Raw genomic sequence first — 23,404 nt, forward strand, 5'->3', positions numbered from 1 at the left:
TACGCTTCTACCTTTCTTCCCTAGTTGATGGTTCAGCAGCTTCATTTCACCTACCTTCGCTGGCAGCAAATCTAATTGAGCAGGCAGTTAAATGGTGTGGTAAGATGCTGGTTCACAAGCCACTCAGGCAACCTGCAGTTTACACAGTGCAGCAAGGAGGTCAGCTGGGTGCTCAGCTGCTGCCACTGATTATGTCGGACATCTCTCGGGGCCCTTAGAAAATGTCAGAAGATTATCTCTGATTACCCCATCAGCAAATCAGCTGGAGTGGCAACCTGCACTGAGGCAATTAAGAAGTCATTGTAATTACTTATGAACTAAATTTCTGCCCTTTTAAAGGGCAGAAAAGAACAACTTTACAGCTGATTATGTTGCCATCTATCTAACATTTTTCAGCAGCCAGCTCAAATAAAAAATGCACTTAAAGTGAGAGTGAGTGACTTAACTTTCTCCCTAAATCCAAAATAAGCTCAGAAACCTCCATCCGGCTGCTGTTTCACCCTGGAGAATCTCTGATTACATAGAAATAAGCCTGGAGGCTTTTTTGACTCAGAAGTTCACCAGATACCTCTCTGGTATATGTGCAGAATTACCCAGGTTTAACATTGCTGAACTGATAACTGGCATATTTAAACAAGTTGGAGAGATGCAGAGGGAGCTTTTCTCTCCCAGAAGGGATGAGTCTGGTAGTCTCCCTCAGACTATGTGTAAACACAGTCCCTGAATTGGAGTCTGATCCTGACAGTTCAAACAGAAAGCGTATGTAGCAGCTGCTTTCCTATAAAGTACAGCAGGAGGAAGAGCCTGCCTCCAACTATAACATATTTGTTGGAGCACTAATCCAGAATATGTCTTTCTACCTCCTCTGCCTGATTTATTGTTACAGCTCCCAGATTCCCAGCACACACCTAAACACATCACTACTCTTTCTCCAGCTGTGGGACTTTGGAGAAAGAAATTCAGAATTCTTTGTAAACTATGGGTTTAGGCACCCACCCATAGTACTTAGCATCCTGCTCTGGCTGACCCGGCTTTGAGCTCAGGACTGGACTCGACAGTCTCCAGAGGTGCCTTCTGACCTCAGCCATTCCGTGCTTCAGGCCTCTGGTTTGAAGACTGTCTCTATGTTTTGCAATAGAAAGACATGTTTTTAACTTCTACATCAAGACCCACCTGCTCCTGGTGGAAAAAAAATATATATTGTAATTGATAAGATTTTTAAAAATCTATTTAAATTATTTTGTGGTTGTGCATAACATTTCTACCATAAACAGATGAGTAAAAGTACCGGATTCCAATTTCCCAATTACCTCTAAATCTATAGCTTAATAATGAAGGCCTAATGAAATGGATGTGATGCTAAGCAAGTGGCCTGAGCTGAGAAAGGCAGTATGGAAGCAATGGTTGAAAACTATTAAATAGCTTCTATTGCTGCTATATCAGGTAGCTGTATCAGCTACATCAGCTCAGCCAACACAGCTAAGCAAATGTATCTTCCATTTCTCAGAGATGTTCCAACAGAAGGAAACTTATTCTAGATTTGTCATTGTGTGTGATACTCACTTCTAAAATAATGACAGGTATACATGAATTAGATTAAGCTCTTCTACCCCCTTAGCTGAATATGGTTCTGTTCAGATTCAGGTTCAGACATGCATCTACTGTGTTCCCAAGGAGGTTATTGCTCCAGCTATGTGCCATCATTTCCTTCCTGGTACTGCTTCCTGGACTTATCACAGAAGTCCTCCCTCTTGGCCAAGCAACCCAGGTTATTTTGACAGAATGCAACTGGGAAGCTTGCAAGAACAAATTGCCTTGGTGCAGAAGCACTTGTAGTAGGCAGTGAGGCTTTAGGAGGTAATTGCAATCCTCAGGAAAGAAGACAGTAAGGCTAGAGGTGATTATCTCCATCCTCAGAAGAGGAAGTGTCTAACCAGCAAGTCACATTAAAACCATACCTGGTGGCTATTCTTGTGCTTATATGCCCTTTAAATACCAGATGAGCATGTCAAAGTACAGCTTGCTAATTGAAGAGATTAAGCAAAATACACATTTGCTCAACATGCCCCATTGTTCAAGACTAAGCAAGACAAGTGATCAGATCCTGTGATTTCAAGAGATGGCCACCAGCTCCACACACCACTTCCAAAGAGTCTCTGAAAGACTAACACAAATATTAAGCCTGCAGCTAAGAGCCTTCAGTTCTCTACTGAAGGTCCACAGCTGTACTCAAAAATTGAAAAAACAGATTGAAAAACAATAGGAGGAAAACAGATAAAGCAGTTTGTATTGCAATGAAAAGCAAACAGAAATAGTAACAGCCTTTAAAAAAAAAATCCATTCATGAGAATCAAATGCAATTAGTAGTGCAGTCAAAATAAAGAACTAGTAGTAGTCAAGGTAAAAAAAGGAAGGAGAGGATTAACTAGTGAAAAAATGAATTTTGAATGAATGCTGTCTGATTTTCTTTAGGGATTAGCATCTATGATGAATTTGTGACTAGCTGATATAAATCTGGATGTTGATTCTGTTGCCCAGCTTTCCCTCAAATCAAAGCACAAAGAGTTTTTTCAGACAAGACTAATGGTAAGCTGGACACTCTTCTGTCAGTTGGTTACAGGAAAAATGTCTACTGTAAGAGAGAAAGTAGTCAAGAATGAAGGGGAAGCAAAATAGCATGTTTCATGCACAGGCTCCATTACAGATGTCAGAAATATAGGCAATCCCTGATGGGGAACCACCTGCCTGGTTTAGAAATTTGGTACATTATTCTTGTAAATATTTTATACTTTTTTTTAAATTATATGACTTACTAACTTGAGAATGTTTAATCAAAGAAGAGTAAGAAGATAAGGTAGAGAGGAAAAAGTCATCCTTTTGTAAGAGAAAAATCATACCATTTTATCAATGGTTAGGATGAGGTATTCAAATCAACTTCTCGTATTTTACAGATGCACATATTCTTACATCCTCTAACCCATTATCTAAGAAAAATTTAAAGTATTTTCGCCAAAGTACATTTTTAACCTAGATTAAGGATGACTCTGCATTAGGCAGGAGCACATGCATTCATTAAACTGCTTCACTGTTGAGCTTAAAGAATCTGTTTAAAAATAACTCAAAGGATAACTGAATATTATATATACCAGATTTACCATTTGTTCAGATAACAACAATTATCTGCTCAGATAAAGGGAGTTTACAATAATTATGCTATACTTCATTCAGCTTCACCAAATGGTGATGTTCATGGTTGATTTCAGCTTCCTGATCTGCCAGATAGGTAACATTGTATAAGGGGCATAAGTATAACTGATTCATCATCTGCCACAGTTAGGATGCTGTCTCCAGGTTAAAAAAGGAGGTCTGAAATTTTTCTTTATGTCCTGATGTGTAAATCATCAGCAGGAACTTCAGAAATTTTGGAAGGATTGCCAGGGGAAGTTCCCTGCCTAGCTGGATTGTCACTATCAATTAGGATTCAGTTTTGACAGTACTCATATGGTATTGTGTGTATTGTGGACATTGTGTTGTATTGTGTATATATTGTGTGTATTGTAAACAGTGCCTAGGAGTGGAAAGGATGTTTTAGAACCCACACAAGGGAAAAGGAAAAGATTAAGAAAAAAAATATCAATTTCTTCTCCAATGTTCTTGGTAGCTCTGCTGAGCACTCCTATTCTCACAGCACCAGTCTCCTCTTATACAATACACTAACAAGACAAAGCAAGGTGTTTGTATCTCTGCCTTACTTCTCGAATACAACAGGAAGTATGAGAAAAGCAGTAGATTCAGAGTCACTAATTCATGGAGAGCAAACTCATGACCCCACACATATGCAATACCTACTACAGGTATACGATGCCTACAAGGGTCAATACTGGGTTCTGTACTGTTCAGTGTCTTCATTAATGATCTAGGTGATGGGAGTGCACCCTTACTGAGTTTGCTGATGATACAAAATTTGGAGGAGTGGTTGATGGACCAGAGGGTTGTGCTGCCTTTCAGAAGGACCTCAACAGACTGGAGAAATGGGCTGCCAAGAACCTTATGAAGTTCAACAACAAGAAGAGCAAAGTCCTGCCCCTGGGTAGGAATAACACCAGCACAGGCTGGGAGCCAACAGGCTGGAAAGTAGTTTGGCAGAAAAAGACCGGGTGGACACCAGGTGGAACATAAGCCAGGTATGTGTCCTTGCAGCAGATGATAGATAGTGTCATACAAGGCTGAGAGAGCTAGGGCTGGGGAAGAGAAGGTTCAGGGAGACATTAACTTTGCATATAAAGGCCTGATGGGAGGGAGTAAAGAAGACAGGGCACCTCTTCACAGTGACATCCAGTAAAAGGACAAGAGGCAATAGGCACAAACTGAAACACAAGAAATTCTGCTTAAACATAAGGAAAAAAAAAATTTTAAGGTAAGGATGTGTCATGGTTTAACCCCAGCTGGCAACTAAGTACCACACCACTGCTCACTCACTTCTCCACCCAGTGGGACGGGGGAGAAAATCAGGGAAAAAAAAAGTAAAACTTGGGGGTTGAGATATGAACAGTTTAATAGGGCAGAAAGGAAGAAAATAATAATAATAATAATAATAATAATAATAATAATAATAAAAGAATTGGAATATACAAACCAAGTGATACCCAATGCAATTGCTCACCACTCACTGACTGATGCCCAGTTAGTTCCCAAGCAGCAATCTGTGCCCCCCAGCCAACTCCCCCCAGTTTATATACTGGGCATGACATCACATGGTATGGAATATCCTGTTGGCCAGTTTGTGCCAGCTGCCCTGGCTGTGCCCCCTCCCAACTTCTTGTGTCCCTCCAGCCTTCTTGCTGGCTGGGCATGAGAAGCTGAAAAATCCTTGACTTAGTAGAAACGCTACTTAGCAACAACTGAAAACATCAGTGTGTTATCAACATTCTCCTCATACTGAATCCAAAACATAGCACTATACCAGCTACTAGAAAGAAAATCAACTCTATCCCAGCCAAAACCAGGACAGGATGATTGAACACTGGAACATGTTGCCCATTTTTTGAGATATTCAAAACCCAGTTGAACACAGTCCTGGGCAGTCTGCTCGAGTTGACCCTATCTGAGTGGATGGACTAGATGATCTCCAGAAGTTCCTTGCAGCCTCAGCTGTTCTTTGATTCTGTGATTCCGTGGCTGTGACTCCATACTGGTATGAAAGGGTATAGCCAGTATCTCAAGGTGTAGCCTTTTCAAGATTTGTTTCTTGGCATATCACATGGAATCATCAACAGTTTGGGGTTTTTTTGGATCAAACTTTGGCTTCATGTATGTTTATACTTCTGTTATCTGATCAAAGATGAAAGTGTCAGTGATGCTTAATAATAATTCACAATAGCTGGGAGTTAGCAAGGTTTCCATTTTACTTCCAGATTCAGTATGTTTGTCTTAAGCATTTAAAGTGTTTAATTTTGATAGACTCAAAACTGGGACTAGAAGAGAAAAAAATATATGGACATAGCTGAAAAAAACTACCCTGTAATAAAATAACAAGGTTAAAAATGAACAACAGAAACAAGATCTCCATTTGTTTTTCAATCCAAACACAATATATCCAAGAATAAATAGCTACTAGCTACCACAGATAATATCTGTAACTGAAACAAACTTCCTCTAGTAAGAAAATAATGAAAAGTTATTTGGATAGAATTGACAGAATTTTAAGAAGTTGTGATGCACATGTCTATAAATAAAACTAAAATGCTGGACTTATTATTGAAAAAATAAATGGTCATCAGGAATCATAAGCAGGTTTGTTCATAAATATACCTCCACATCACCAAAATTAACAACTTTTTAGGGTCAATGGTAAAGTGAATCAAAAGTTTTCTTCTGTTTCGTAGCAATCTGTCACACCTATCTTTAATCATCTTCATAGTGGTTGCATGGAAATAGGTACCTTTCATCTAACCATTTATATTTGGCTGTCTAAATGATTTCCTATTATTTAGTCTGCAATCAATGTATTACATGAATCTTATTTCAGACACATCTGCTTTTTCAAGATGAAGAGTGATTAGTTTAATTTGCAACATCAAGCAGATGCTAAATTAAATCTGGGCTACAGTCAGCTCTATATGCATCACTCACTTTCCACTAAGGCTGGGTCCCACTGTGAATGGAAGATTTGCTCCTGTGTATCCCTGTAAAAGCACACAGTAAACATTAGCTTGTGCTCTTGTAAGTGTTACCCCTCAGGCAGGAGTAATCCAACTGATTCAGATTTTTTCCTTCATGTATTTTAGGTCTAGTAGGACTTCTCTGGGCATTTCATACAGAAGCTTGTTATTCACAGTGTCTTGATGTCCTTATATTTGTTAGGACACATAGAAAAGTGTTCAGGAGAAATCAGACTGCACAAAGTCAGTCTGAGACAGAGAGAGAGAAAGAGCAAAGAGAGTTTGCTAACCCTTATTCCGAAGATTACAAAGAAAAAAACTGGCAGTATTTCAGTCTGTTACACCCTTAAAAGATACTCTTCTAACACAGGTGTTAACATTATGAAATTACTAAAATACACCAGTCAGTTATTTCCTTACTATGTCCACTAGCCTTGGCATCCTATCTTTTTTTTGTTACATATATCTATCTTCTTTATTGCTATTTTCATTCTATTTCCTCCTTTACTCCTTGCTACTGTATTTCCAAGTGTCATATTTTCTGTCTCTGCATATATGTGTACACATAGTGGGAAAGGAACAAACTTTCCAAAGGATTTGGAAATCTTCTGTTTTCCTTGATAGATAGCATAGGTAGCATGGAAATCTTGGAGGTCAGCAATTCAATTTCCTGCATCCCTCACGTTTTCTTCCATATTATCTCCAAGGAAGAGCTTTGGGAAATCTTCCTTCTCTGTTGGTTGATTCCTTCATAAAACAAAGGTTTCTTCAGAGTTAATGACCTGCCTTCTCCACCTTCTGGTTACCCCAGGAAAGCTCCTGTGTTCCAACAAGGAAAGAATTACCGTCATACTTTATTTATTAGCATCATATAAGAAAGGGCTCTCCTTTAGTCTGCTAAACCTATTTTTTTTTCTAGAACCAGTCTCTTAAAATTCTCCACTTTTATATTCACAGGAAAACCACCTATAAAAATAAAAAAGCCAGCCCTGTAAATGTTCTTGAGATGTGGCAAATTCCTTACATTTGGCAACATATTTTGCTAAGGCAAAACAAAGTTTACAACTTTTAACTAAGTTTATTACATCCTTAAGATATGTAGCTCTAAACATGGCCTGACATCTGTCTTATTCTAATTTTAGTATTCATCCTGGAATTTAAATTTGGGAAACCTTTATGGTTCATTTTATTTCCTTTTTCCACATCCATAAGAATTAAACATCTAAAGAAGCTTTATTGGTAGGAGTTATCCACTCCCTTTAATAGCTAAGTTATAGGCCAATATTCATAAAGTTCTATAAAAAAATACCTACAGCATTTATAAAATGAAGAAACTTTTTCTTTTTTTTCCTAGAACATGGGAATGAGCAATGACGCACAGCAAAACTTTATTTTGGTGGTCTTTACTGGCCTTTCTTACAGATCCTTCTCTCCCTCATGTCATGATGAAGAAAAGTGACAGAAATGCAGAAGAATAAAAAGCTGCCACAGCCACACGTTGTCCTTTTGGTGAACAAATACACACAAAAGAAATGCTGTAAGTATCTATCCATAGTCAAAAAAAGTCTTGGCGTTTGCTACTTTCCCTATGTTCAATGACTTTTCAGTGTTAATGAATTTTGTTTACCAGTATCATGAGAAGTGTATATTGTCTCAGATGGTCAATATGAGCATGTTCACAGTGTTTCCAAGTACTCCTACACCTGCTTTTTAATGAGATGTAACTCACCTCCCGTTTATTTAGACTTTCAACATTTACTCACTGTCTTCTTTCTTATTGAGTCATTTATATTCATGGTGGTGCTGTTTCTTCTTTCTAGGATGTATCACCCTGATGCATTTATTGATTTCCCCTAGCTGCTTTGATTAATATTAACAAGTCACTTATTTCCTCACTTCTTAACTTTCTTGTCTTTCCTGGATAAGTGTTTAATTATAGTTAATCCTTCCATTTCCTTGCTACACATCTAATTGTCATCTTCTTTTCCTCTTTCTTGTTCTGTGTTAATCTGCTTCCCTAATTTAAATTTTTGACCACCTCTAAGCTATGATAACTATTTTATTCTTCAAACTTCCCACTTCTCCCCTCCAGTCAAAACTTTATCCTACTGAACACCTGTTGTGCATTTTTAGGATCCTGCTAACTTCTTTCACCATGGTGGCTACTAATATGGTTAAACAAGCTTCACTTCAAGGGAATAAAATTCTTATTCCCCTAATTTCTGAGCATTCATTACCTGTTTAGCATGCAAACCTTTTCCTGAAACATAACAATTAATGGAGGATCTACTAATGTAAACCAGGACTGATTTTAGATTTCAGTAGCTCTCCTAGATCTCTCCAGTTCTGAAAGTGCTGCAAGCCTGCTACAAACTTGCTGTAAACCCTTGAATTTCAGGCAGCTTCTCCCATTATCAGGGATTCGCTGTTGAGTCTCATCACATGAAGATATTCACACCACAGAGAAGCTGTATTACAAGTACAAGATCTGTTCCAGTTCCTCTAGGCAAGAGCATCTCCCCTTTTTCCCACAAGTACCTTAGAAGTTGTATTGAGTAGAGTTATCCACATGCTTTAGTGTTAGCCAAGAACACAGGATAAGTAAATATTAGCAGTTCATTTCACAGTCCAGAAGTAGACAAGAGAGTTAGAAAGGGTTTATGAATGGGTTCACAGAAATAAAAAAAGCTGCAAGCGTTCATCTGTCTCAGTGTAAGATCTCTCCTTTCTTGTGATCTAACTACAAGTTCAGCTGTGTGTCTACTTTTAACCTTAGGTCTGATACACTAGAAGGGTACTGCAGTCGGAGGACATAGGTAAATTCTAAGCCTAAATTTCTCCTTGGGTTTTTTTTCAGATTTGTCCCTTTTCCCAGCATCTATTTCAAGACTGCTGAGAACAGAAATCAGTCAGGACTTTCAACTTAGCTTTTTCCTGAGGGAAACTTCCTCACATACCCATAAATTTAGAAAACGTTATTGGCTAAGTGAAGCCATCTATAACCAGACATAAGCAGTTCATCAACCTTCTGAGAGCAATATGTTCTTTCCCTCCTTGCAGAGAGAGATTGAGATCTCAGGGCAAGGGCAGGAGATTATACACCAACCTATTTATAAATAGTAAATCTATGCTACATACAAATACATATATGAGATTATGTGTGCTGTTTTTAATTGAGCTATGCACAATAATAATAAAGCACATTTTTAGATTCATGACTTCCTGACCCTGGTTTGAAGTCTGCTGTGACAGACACTTCACATTTTCCTGCAAACCAGTATCTATTTTGCTTCACTCCATTGTCTATGGTCAGAGCAGCAAGACTTTTAGTATCATCTTGTTGGATAATCAGATGCTGCAGAAAGAGGGTTTCTCTAATCATTTTCCTTACCAACTAAGTGTTGGTGTATTTATTCATTCCTGCCTGTTTCTGTCCATTTCCAGGGCTCAAAACCTCTAATGTGTATTTAGAAATCTGCCTTTTTTCTGGTGCCAAGTGCAAGTCATTCATAAGCAGTTAGAGAGGAAAATATTTCTCAGCATTCGCTTAGAGAATTAGCCACTGTAAATATTGCTGGTGCCAAGAAAACTTGCCAACCAGAGATGAGTGAAACAATTTATATGTAAAATAACTGGTAGCAACAACCCGTGACAACAGAAGAATTTTCTGCTACTCCAGCTGTCATTTCAAATGGGAATTTAATTTATTACCTGTCTATCCTCCTTATTTTGTAACTTTCCTATTACAAGAAGATAACCAAAAGTAGTAACAAGCAATTACCATTTACTTTACTTGATTCTGAAAGTTTGCTCGCACTTGCCAGTTTAATCTGCATATAAACTGATGGCCTGGCAAAATTGGCCTTTGAAAAAAGCATATGGTAGAGTTAATCACTGTGAAATCCTTAAGGCTTTGCAAATCATTGGAAAGGCATCCAAGCAAGCTGTTCGGCAACATTAAATCTTTGCAACTATATGTTAGGTACAAGAGATCAAAGTCATGTTTCAATATTTTATATCACCATAAGCTAAAAATCATCTGTCACTGATACTGAAAAAAATTATTCTGTATTTGACTTATTGTCAAGTTCTTTTATTTGTTATGAATAGTAAATCAGAGCTTATATGTGGAACTGTTTATGCATATTTATTCACAAATAAGTACTTATCTATGCATTATATATAAAACTATTACTGTGAAATTCTTGTTTACTGACTCCCTCAAGATATTTCTCTGGTGCTTAATTTTTCTGTTGATAATTATGGCAAAGACAAAGTATGTACATAAGGCCTCCCCCACCACACATAAACACAAATGTGTCTATGTAGAGACTGGACTGAACTGTTACTTCTGAAAGTTTCTTCTAGGATCCTTTTGCTCAGGTTAGTAGCAGATTTTTTAGCCCAACCCCTTGCTTTTCTTTTTGCCACCATCTAAGAAAGGAATGGTGAATGCTCTCAATTTAAGCAGTAATCATAAAAGCAGAAGGTAAAGATATTATCATTCTATTTTTTAAGGTGGGCTAAATTGTATTTTGCAACTTCTTAAGAGACTGATTTACACATGATTGCATGACTCAGACTTCAGACCTGCAAGTTCAGCTTTTTCAGTCATCCTTCTCAAGCTTCACTCTGTCACCTCACAGAGATGAGATATGAAATCCATGTGCAATCTACATTTTCTCACCTTCTCACAAATCAAATAAGTAGAGTTTGAAAACACAGCTACAAAGTTAACATCCTCTTCCCAAAGAATTCTCTCCTGGCCACAGAAGTTGGGATTAAATAAGTAAAAAAAAAAATAAATCTGTGCAGGTTTTGGCCATTTAATTAAACAGCATCCAAAAGCCAAAAATTCACGTGGCAACAACATACTTACTTACTCTAAAGTTTTTCAGCAAGTTTTAGATTCTCTCCAGTGAAGGAAAACAGATACACTGAATTTGACCGGATGCCTGACACACAGATATAGCTTTTTTCCCTTAGTGTAGCAAAAATATTTCAGTTTCCAGACTTCCAATGATCCCAATTTAGTGTTTTTTCTCTGACTGGTGAAAGTGAGGCTGGCACCGTGAGCACCAAAGGATTTTTATGACCTTCTAATGCAAAGGTAGGACATGCTCAGAGTTTCCCCAAAACATTCCAGACAGCTTGAATAAAGTTACTTGCTAATTACTGCATGATGTTAATTACAGTTGTTTTTTTCAGAGCCTGTTCCTAGCCTCCCCATTCCATGCCCAGATCAGCGTGCCTGAAGAGACAGGCAGATTATCGCAGTGCTCCTGCTGCGGGTCGCGTGGCAACAGCACACCACAGCATCCCTCTCAACAAGGGGTGCCTCCCTTCGCCCCTTCTCCATCGCTCAAGCATTATTTGGAGATCGGTATCGAAACAAAAGAACATGTTCTGAATTAAAGAAGACTCAAGAAAGTGAAACGAGTCCACCCCATTCAGCTCCCTGCCAACAGAAACTCAATCCTGTCTTTCTGATATCTGCTTCCAACCCCGCAGAGAACTGTGTATTCATTTACCTCAGAACAGGGTTCAGAGAAGAGCTTTACTTCACCACACCAGGAGCAGTCCTCAGTCACACACTGTAAACTTCTAATAACCTCAAGGGCTTTCACTTCACTAACAAGGAAAGATTAATCTTGTATCCACAACATTCCTTTCACGTACCATGAAGGAGAATAGATCATAAGTTAACATTATTTAAGCCACTGGAATTAAGACACAGTATGTTTCTCAGAATGCACCATTGGCTATTTTCTCTGACACATGTACCATAGATTAGTTGCAAATTATGACTGTTTATACACAGACATCTGTGTTACATTTCTTTTATCTACCATACCAGCACGGTGTATTTGGTGGTACTGTCACTCTTGCAAGTCATTATCATACAGATTTTGGAGTCTCAAGAGTATAACCATTAATAATGACCTAGTATTATGGTAACAGTCAAAATCACGTTCAGATCCATTGTTTCAAACATCATTTCCAAAACCATCGAGCCTCACACAACCATTGCAAAACAACTCTTTCCCACTCCCTGCTCATCCATGAGCTCTTCACTGACTTGCAGTGTGGTGCCGTGGCTCCTGTCGTGGCCCACAATGCTGTGCACCCTGGGAGGCTGCTGGGGCTGACCTCATCCATCTCTGGTCATGTTGTGTCTGACCTGCATTGGGAGATCTCATGTGGTCAATGCATTTACCATCACATAAGCTGCCACCAAGCTGTGTTGTATACTAGATGTAAAGTACTTGAAAGAGAAGTGCCTAACAAATTTTACTAAGAGGACTCATTAACATCATATGCTCATGCAGAATAGTACATAGCTAAGTAATATTAACACTTCCTGGGCCTCAGCCCAAGAGCAGCAGAATGCAGAAATCACTCCCTAATTTCTTTGCCTTCTTTTTATTCTTGTTTTCAGAGAAACAGAGGTCTTATGGACACCTATAACCTATGGAAACCTATGAGGAAAGGCTGATAGAGTTGGGACTGTTTAGTCAAGAGAAGAGAAAGCCCAGGGAGGATCTTATTAATGTATGGAAATGCCTGAAAGGAGGGTTCATAGAGGACGGAGCCAGGCTGTTTTCAGTGGTGCCCTGTGCCAGGACCAGAGGCAATAGGCACAAACCAAAATACAGGAGGTTCCCTCTGAACATCAGGAAACACTTTTGACTGTGAGGGTGACCAAGCACTGACAAAGGATGATCAAGGAGGTTGTGGAGTCTCCATCCCTGCAGCAAATCAAAAGCCGACTGGACACAGTCCTGGGCAACTGGGTCTAGGTGATCCTGCTTGATTTGGGGTTGGACCAGATGCCCTCCAGAAGTCTCTTCCAACCTCAACTATTCTGTGATTCTGCGAACCATTAGGGAATTAAGCACAACTTTGTCTAGCCTGTTCCCATTCTCCTACTTCCCACTTTAACATTTTCCATGCTGTATATGAGCTTGCATTTTTCTCAATTCTACATGAAAGGTTTTAGTTTAGATTTCTTCTGAAAATTCTGAATTACTTTCTAAAGGGAACTGGAAAATTTGTACCTGTCACATACCCAGAATTATATTTTCCATCTTACATATATTTCCCTACACCTGCAACTCAGAATACAAAATCTTCAGGCAGAAGGGAAGTTACTGCCCAAGCCTACAGCCTGTTTAACAAGATTTTAAACAAAAAAAATTATTCATATATTCTGAAAAGTCACTATCCAGTGCAGTATTTCAGAATAAGCTCCTAAAACATATTTCAATGCTTTGTCCAGTCCAGTGTAATAACTGAAAGTTGATTCCATTAGTCAGTGAGCTATTCTAGAGTTTGATAGATCTTACTGTTAAGCATTTTTTCTAGCATTCAGCCTACATTGCCCTTTGCTCCATTTCTTTCCATCAGTGTTAATTATAAGCCTTTATAGCCACTAGCAGTTTTTCTTCCTTACTGGTCACAGGCACACAGTCATTTAATAACTATATACTGATTCTGGCTCATTTATGTAAGCTCAGTAACTCTGCTCTACCAGAAATCCCACTGACTTCAACAGACTGTAATTACTGAACCAAATCTTCCATCATGACATTCACTCTTAATGCTGAAAAGCTAAGGAACTGCATTTAAATCATGGGAATTAACTTAGAATGTCTTATTTTGGGAGCAAGTCTGCAGGCATTTTATCTTAGTGTAGTAGAATGCAGATCTACCAAGCAGGGAAGAAGAGGAGAAGAAGGTGGAGACATGCAGAAGAGAGAGCTGCAGTGCCCCATTTATCAACTCCTAAGTAAACAGCTTGATGTTCGGAAGTCCCTGATAAACAGCCACTGCATACAAGTAAGACCTGGCTAGTCACAGATAGATAAGACCTGCTGCAACATGCACTATGTTGCTGTGACTTTCATCATATGATGTTTTTGCACTCTTTGGAGGGAGATTTCCAAACTCATCCCACCAATTTAGTTTAAGGATACATTATCCTCCTCACAGTTGCAATGTACAAAATTTTGTTAGAAGCTGTCAGTTTTCTTGCAGCTCCATCATTACATTGTCATACTGATGTGAACCTGGCTCAATGACATATTTAGGTAGACAGTGCCAGGACATGTACCACACAAGGTCCTTCAAGCAAGCTGTAGAAGAGCCCGTGCAGCCTGAAGTTACATGTCAGAGTCCATAGTCCTCCATATGTGAGAGAGCACTAGCAAAAGGCTCAAGTTTTATAGTTTAGCTGAGTTTTAGAAATCTTTTTCCACGATATCATAAAAAAAAATTCAAGTAACAATACTGTAATTAGGACACTAGATTAGGAATTTTTAACATGACCTTGGTTTTGATCTTGAAACTTGCAAAGTTCACTGCACCTCTGCCTTCATTTCTATACAATTTTCTGAGGGTCTCATTTATTTGTGTCAGAAACTGTTGTGTGTCAAGGGCTGCCTTCTTACTGTGTGCATGTGCATAGGCCCTGCCACCATGTAGGCCCCAATCTTGGTGGCTGACTTTGATATTTAGTGAAGCATATATTGTATATATTCTATACAAAATTTCGGCTATTAAATAGTTTTCTCTCAATGCTTTCATTAGGTAGGAACGCAATTCCCATTAAGAAGATGCAACAGCATTGCAGGGAATAGGCATGTGTCTTCTGACTGCTGTGGTCTCTTCGGTAGATGTAGGATGGGTAAATGAGAGTATAACTGTAAAAACACATGAAATAACCCTGGTATAGACCTGTAAGTTACCAGTGTAATTCAGTAGAAGAGCTAGTCAGGCCCATATAGACATTTCTTTCACTCAGTTGTATTTAAAAAACATGTTTGATCCACAAGATGTTTTTCTTGATCAGAGTTAAATAGAATTCCATGCACTTGTGGCTTTGCCTCTTATCCTTTCACCTGACATTACACAAAGTGATACTCAAGTATCTTTTCTGTAAGAAAAGAATTAGTTAAGATGAAGATACCTGGCCCATTCACTGTTTCAGCCCAATATTCCTGTTAGGTTGATTTTTTTCTTAGGACACAGCATCTCTGCTTCATGAGAATCACAGTAGCTTGCAAAATTGTACAAATAACTACATATTTTCTTAGTTTAGTTCTCTGGTTAGTCATACTTAATCTAAGACCTGACCAGCTAAATAACTATAATTCTTTTTTCTTTCTGCTCTATTGATCTCTTGCATAATACTAATTTAATGCCTGGCTTATTCTATTTACTTGATTTACCTAATGAATTTTTACTAACATTCATTTGTAAACAGATCCTTGTGTTTTCCTCTAATCACTTTTCCACAGTTGTATACAAGTTAATTCTCTCCGTCTCAAGAACTGTATATGTAGAAATAAATGAAAAATATAATTTCACTACCAAAGGCTGGACTATTACATTATTAGGTGGTGCTTATTCACCTAACATCATGGAAGATTATTTATTTTACTATGACTGAAGATAGAGCCTATGGCGCATTGAAACTACATAAATCTCAGAAGAGCAATATAGAGGCTTGGTCACATATTTGTTGAAAGAACACAAACGAAAGAGTGCACGGCAGTTAATATACAATGGTGTTAAAAAAAAAAAAAAAAAAGGCACAAGCCTGAGTTTAAAGTTTGGGCTTTGTCAGTATTTTTCTCTGGGGAAAAAAAAAAATTTCGTTAACAAGTCCACCTTCCTAAAGTCAGATAGAAAATAAAAAGCACAAAATAGTCTAAAATTATATACAATGTCGATATAGTGGTACACTCCATTCATGGACTATCATAGCTATGAGCTAATATGCCACTGGCCAAAACACAGATCTGGTTGTCTTTTTTAATATAAAGGGTTTAAAAATATCTGCCTGTTGCTCCTCTTAAAGGTACAAATACCCTATGAGCAAAAATAATGTCTCTCTGCTTTGGATGAACAATACTGGGAGTGAAAGGGTAGACACTCTATATGCCTGTTTCTGTTCTGCAGAAACATCTACTAAAGTCCAAACAACAAAAGCAGAAGTAGCAGCAGCAGATACACACAGCTGAAATAATGTTACAGACCATCTCATTTCTATTTACTCCTGAATTTGTCACATTTGGAGGACTTTGGGGCACGCCTCCCCTTTTCTAAGCTTTAGTGAAATGAGAATCCTTAAAGAGAGGCATCGCCAAACTTGCAAATTGTGTCACTGCCTTTTTAGGGATATAAGAAGGCTGAGGTGACATAAAATCACACTTTGCAGGTGAAGGTAAGGATACGCATCTCCCACCCAATCCTAGCTATATTTCTCAGAACCTGGATGCTCATAATGTATACTTTTGAACACATACTTCTGAGACTTCAGAGAATGAAATCCTGCAGGACCAGAAAAATTAGATGCCCAGATCAGAATAGCAGCAATTTTTTCCAACTCCTACAAAAACTTTCAAAGTCCAAGCACCACACTAAAGTTTCTTTTGCAGAAATATCTCAGAAATACTGAAATGTCACTTTTGTCCAATATTCAGTTAAATGTTTCTTTATTTGTATACTGCCCTTGTACTCTTACTTTATTGCAATCATTAATATCCAGTCTTAAAATTCAATTGAACTGAAAATTTGTTTGCCTTTTCTGAGGCAGTGTCATAAAATACATACATGCTCTGCTGTGTTTTCTATGTTTGGAGTCATTAGTAAAAATGTTCTTGTTTTGAGTCATGGCTTTTTCCACTCCTTTGGTTTTCTGTGAAAGTTTTGCTGCTGCAAGGGGGAAAAGTATTGACTCCTTTGTCCAATAATTCTCTCTTAGGCACACACTTACCTCCCCATGCTTGCTAGCTCCAGTTGATAAAGTTAAAAATAAAAAGAAAATGCTTTGTTCCACTTCCATGTACAAATGCTACTTTAATATAGAATTCAGGTTTAATGCAGTCAGTGGACATCACAAGTCGCACCTTGCAGAAGTTTCACAATCGGACAGCTAGTTCTGGCAATTTCATAGGCAGCATGCTGGTTCCTGAACCAAGAGCACACAGCACAGCTTAGGACATCAAGGATCAAAGACAGCATTAAGATTTTATTCCAGTCTTGTGCTCCCTGAGCCCAGGACTTTAGAGTACCAAGAGTATTATCACAGCTACATCCAGAAATTGTCATATGAGAAGAGAGCCTGGCAACAGGGGTCTGAGGAAATCATCAGCTCATCAGTTTGGATGCCAAATTGAAGAGGTAAAATTAAAAAAAATATATACAAAATTGCAAAATTAAATTTTTAAACCATCTAAGTTGTTTTGTAGAAAATGAAACACTTCGCCTGCTCCATACCAGATTTGTTCTGGCAAAGGCATTGGTTCTAGACACCCTCTGAACTGAGGGTTGAGATGCAGAACTAGAGTTTAAGAGAGGAGGGTCTGAAATCCCACTCAGACTAAGTCAGAGTAGGGGCACCCAGCTTTTCCATCAGGCAATAATCTAAAATAAGGAAGAGAGGGAGGAAGTCGGGTTCTAATCCATGCTCTCAAATCAGGCAGGGAAGGTATTATCTTGAGGGGGAATGGGAAAGGGTAGTAGGTACAGCTTCTGTCTGCAGTTCCAGAAATCATATCCAAATTCCTTGCAAGTCTTGCCCAAGAAGTCCATACTGCTTACTTGGATTTCATTGCAAAGTTCTTTTACTTTTCAAGCATGCTAGAGATCATCAAGCTCACTGAAACTGTTTCTTCCAGCAAATTGTCCTCTCCTAATCACATTGTAATGCTGACAAGCAGGCTTAGAGTACCACCAGCAGCATCCTTACTACTGTAACCGCTCAACAAACTGGAGAACTGCACAACACAAATGCCTATCATCCAGCATTCCAGTGCTTGGTGGCACACTGGAAAGCTGACACATGGCAAGGAAGAAACACGTGAAAGAAGGCAAACACAACTCAGAATCTGTCCCCAGGGAGAGGAGGGGTTTGGATCAAAACAGCATTGATCGACCATCTGGTAAAATGAGTCACTGCAACTTACTCAAGGCTTCTAGTCATTTGCTTATGACACGTTGCAGTCAGGCAGGCCTAAGTCTTGCAAACTTTTTTGCTTTTCCCAAGTATAGGCTACTCTGGGAGCAAACAACTTTTTTGCCTGTGAGGTTGAAATTGTTCATTTCTTTTCTTTTACTACAAATTGCAGTATGGGAAAATAAAACCCACTAAGAAAGAAAAACAACAATTTCACTGCTTGGTTTCACGAGCCCATGAAAATAATTTTCAGACCCTCAACCACTAAAAATGAGATGAAAATTAGCTGCAGGACTGTCTCACTGACAAGACCACTACCTCAACTGTCAAAAGTGTTGCTGGCTAAACTTGAAACTGTAAAGCACAGTAATGGTTATTTTTCTGAAAGCAAAAAACTCAGAAAGCAAAACAGAACAGTAACCAGCAAGACATACATAAATAAATAACAAGGCAGTTTCTGTGTTCAGAAAATCTTTTCAGAAATGTTGGAGGGGAATATTCTGGAGGGGACTGTTTTGGAGGAACACTATTTTGATGCTTCAGAATGTTAATCCTGTATCTATAGCTGTAACTGTGCAGGAGGAAAAACTTGACTCAGAATACAAACCCCAGCACATTTAAAATACAAGGAGATAAAATATCAAAGTACTAGTGGAGCTGGAAAAAAAAAAAAAAAAAAAAAAAAAAGGTTTTTAGGAAAAGAACAAGCTAACAACCTGAAGGATAAAACCTTTCCTTATGCAACCTCATCAGCATTCATCAACTCACTTCTAGACCATTCTGTACCTGTGCCATCTTTTTCTTTGTTTTAGTCTGCAAAATTACTGATGAAGGAGACAGCGTGATGGCTAGATACTCTTAAATGCATGACCTTGTTGCAGGTACACACAAGCAATCACTGTTCTATTCACAATGAGTACACTCAATGACCACAGGGAAATCCCACAAAACACAGCAGGCAGCAAGACAAGAGTATAAAATCTCCTGAAATTAATGCTTTCACTTCCATTTGAAATCAAAGCTTTAAAAGTCATGTGAGCTCAGTCTCCAACAAAATATAGCTATTTCCACAGCCAAAGAATGAAGCACGTTTGCAATTCACATATAGGTTTGCTAAGATTTTACTTAGTCTGAGCTCTGCATGTTGCCATGATATTTGAGATTGAGCTTACTGGGGAAGGACTTGTTTTCTGAGAAGGTCTTAAACAATGTAAATCAAGATTTTCCACACAAAATTCAGAAACTAAAATTGAAGGAAATATATATATATTTTTTTAAAATAAGTACACATCGCTGACCCTTGGTTTTGCAATCCTCTCTGAAAACTAGGTTATTGAAAGACTGTATCTTCTCATAGCATATTACTATCTTGTTGTTCTGTGAAGAAGTCTTGTGATGGATCATGAGACACAGATGTCAGCTAAAAAACTTGGACCCCCCCGGAGGAGGAGAACACCACTAGATCATGCACTTTCTCAAAGCACTATGAATGTGCATCTGAAACGCTGTGTCTGCACATCTGAATTATTTTGGTTTGTGACAAAAATATTTTAATATTTGGCTGCAAACCTAAATAAATTTCATAGGTTTGCTTTATTAAGGCAAACATTCTACATTTTTCTGAGAAAACAGATCAATTCTGTTCAGATTTCTGAGTAGTTTTTCTATTGTATAACCTTTAGTGATCTTTCTTCTAAGTACTTCTCAAGTTTTATTTTGAATCTATAAAAATTTTTACATCTGTATCATCTTTTAGTGAGATATTTCAGAGGTTTACTATCCTTTTGCATGAAGAATTATTTCCTTTTGTTCTGATTTGGTTCACACTAGGTTTGATTTGATGGCCCCACTCCTGTGTTGAAAGAAACACAGTGAGCAACCCTTCACATTTTTTTATCCCTCAATAGTAAGCACCTTAAGTTGTCTCCTTTACAAGACAAAAACTCTTAGCTTATTCAGTCTTTCTTTATGTGGAAGCTATCTCACACCTTTGATCACCTTCATTCTCTTCACTATGCTTTTTTCAAGTTTTATGACATCTTCTTTTGGAAATGAGGGGCCCAGAATTACACAGCGTTCAAGGTTTGCACAGCTATGGATTTGTACAGTGGCATAATGATATTTTCTGGTTTGTACTCCATTGTTTTCCTAACTTTGTTGTTGTAGCTTCTGTGGGATTTTTTTCTATTCCTTTCCTCCTGCAGAAAGGGCTCTGGGGGTGCTGGTCAGCAGCAGGCTCAGTGTGAGTTGGCAGCGTGCCCTGGCAGCCAAGAGGGCAAACCACGTCCTGGGGTGCATCAAACACAGGATGACCAGCCGGTCAAAGGAGGTGATCATCCCGCTGTATTCAGCGGTGGTGTGGCCTCACCTTGAGTATTGTGTGCAGTTCTGGGCCCCACAATTTAGGAAGGATGTGAAGGTCCCTGAATGCATCCAGAGGAGGACAACAAAGCTGGTGAAAGGGCTGGAAGGCATATCCTATAAGGAGCAGGTAAGGACTTTGGGCTTGTCTAGTTTGGAGAAAAGGAGGCTGAGGGGTGACCTCATTGCTCTCTACAGCTTCCTGAGGAGGAGAAGTGGAGAGGGAGGTGCTGAGCTCTTCTCCCTGGGATCCAGAGATAGGATGTATGGGAACGGTTCAAAGGGGAGGTTCAGACTGGACATTAGGAAACATTTCTTTACTGAGAGGATGGTCAAACGCTGGAACAGGCTTCCTAGAGAGGTGGTTGATGCCCCAAGCCTGTCAGTGTTTAAGAGGTGTTTGGAGAATGCCCGTCATAAGATGCTTAACTTTTGGTCAGCCCTGAAGTGGTCAGGCAGTTGGACTGGATGTTCATTGTAGGTCCCTTCCAACTGAACTATTCCATTCTATTCTATTCTATTCTATTCTATTCTATTCTATTCTATTCTATTCTATTCTATTCTAATATTTCGTGAACCCCAAGTCTCACTTAAAAAGTGGAATGGTCAAACTTATACCCCACTTTTTTGTAGACAAAACTGCATTTAACTTCATATCATATATATGAAAATACAGCTAGTGTTTCTGTGGCTACATCGGAAATTCCATTACTTTAGAAAATGTACCATGTTTCCATCTTGGAGTCCTGAAGCAGATTTAAGCTTTGTGTCAGATTCTGCTAATAATGCTCTATCATCAGCCTGGACTGCACAATAATGATTGCTATCCAACAGTCAGTTTTTATTATGTTAACACTCAAAATATCTATGAATAATATTTTAAGCAATGTAATCAAAGTAATTTAATTGATAGTCCAAATATTAAAATCTAAACAATTGAAGATACAACATAAATTTAATAAGGCCTCAGATCTGTGGTGTACATGTCTGTAATTATATTCTGAATAGAATGGATAGTATTTATATCACGTACCTCAAACTCATGAAATCTTTGTGCTTTTGAGTTGATATGCCTAACTGAAGTTAAAAACTATTACATGAAGTGTTATAAAAGACAACAATAATGATTTTATTTGTTGAAATATTCACATTAAGAGCAATAAAGGAAAGCCATCAAATATCACAGGATGTTTGATCACTTACAAAGAAAAGCAGAAGACAAAAAATCAAATAAAAAAGCCACTCTTATACACTATAGATTAGATAGAATTATGAGAAGCTATGCCAGGATTCACCATGCACAGAGAGAAAGCTGAAATTTAATGACACATCTAAAAGGCATCACTGAAAGGCAGCATGATAAATTATTTTTTATCCCTGTTTCCAGAGAAAAGCCTCACAGAGTAATAAATCTCATCTATCTGGGATGATGGTATCTGAATCAGGGAAGGAGTAAGCCTGTAGGCTGAAATTACCTACAAGATGATATCAAGTGTGGTGTTTTCTGCACCAGAGAAATGACACTTCCATCTAATAAGACAGATATTGAGAAATTCACAAAATGAAAACTTCATCATTAGTAACCTTAATGAATGCTGGATTTTTTTTCCTGAGCTGTAGGTCAGTCAAACTGAATTTCCAGACAAATCATTTCTAGTGAGTCAGTATCTAAGGAACAACCATGCTGCCAAGGCAGCAGAACACAATAGAGGTAATTAGCCTTCACAAGGAGGTAGCCCAATAACTCTTTGCATTATTCAAGGAAGTGAACAGTTAGATATGTATGACCTGATATGAGTACACTCATGTCACAGCTTTCCACTTGAAGTGAAAGACACTCCTCTGATGAAGAAATCCCATCCATCTTGCAGAATACTTCTCTAAGTAATAGAATTCAGGGTGGATGGCTGGGTGGTGGCCTTGGCCCCAACCGCTTTTTCCTTATTTATAAAGGCCATTATCTGTTGTATAAGAGGAGGGAAAATGCCATCCTTCCCTTTCTCCCTCTATACATTTCTCAGACCCTGTTACCTAGTCTTTATTCAAAAAGCTATAATAACCAGGCTCCTCAGCAGAGGTATTTATCTGCACTACACTCTGCAAGGAAGGTATATTTTTATAAGCTCCAAAATCATGTTTGCAGATGCCATACCAATAACCTTGCAAGTTTGTCAGCCCTGTCAACTTGTACCATCAACATAAAAAAGTGAAGCTAAAGAGTAGACTTCAAGGAAGGAAGCTCAAGAAGTGTTTATTTGCCTTTAAAAATCAGAGAAGCTGGAGGTGTTAGGACTTGCGAAGAGAATCATGTTCTAGATGATGTCTTACAGAAATAGTGCATGTAAAAAAAGATTTCTTTAAGTTTGCTTCAAAACACAGTGCTGACATTCAGCTTTCAAATTGACAGCTGTTGTAATAGATGCCACCTCACCACCTCTTTCAAAAAAAAGGTCCAAGTGATCAGTATTTGGGATCAAGTATGTTCAGAAGCTTGCTTCATGTTTATAAGTTCAAGACCAATATAGAATCACTTTGGTGTGCCACAGCTACAACAGGAATTTGATAGCTTCACAACAGGCTTAGAAGACAAAAAACCATTATATATGCAACTGAGAGAGTCAGATTGTCAGAAAAGAGGTGGGTTGAAGTTAAAAACTACAGCTGAACTAAGACATTAGGAACCTATCTAGGGTTATTAAACATCTCCAAACAGTTTTGTTATTACATAGTCAGAGAGAACCTGGCACAGGTTTTCCATTTAAAACTTCAAATCATGTAAATCTTTATCCTATTATGTGCTTATTTTCATATCACACTCTACTTTCAGTAGCCAACCTGACTGTGTAGTCTTTAATCAAACTTCTTAATTCCTCTGGAAATCAATGTCTGTAGAAATGAATTTGCATTTCAAAGCAGACAC

This window comes from Harpia harpyja, chromosome 5 (assembly GCF_026419915.1).
Source record: "Harpia harpyja isolate bHarHar1 chromosome 5, bHarHar1 primary haplotype, whole genome shotgun sequence".
NCBI lineage: Eukaryota > Metazoa > Chordata > Aves > Accipitriformes > Accipitridae > Harpia > Harpia harpyja.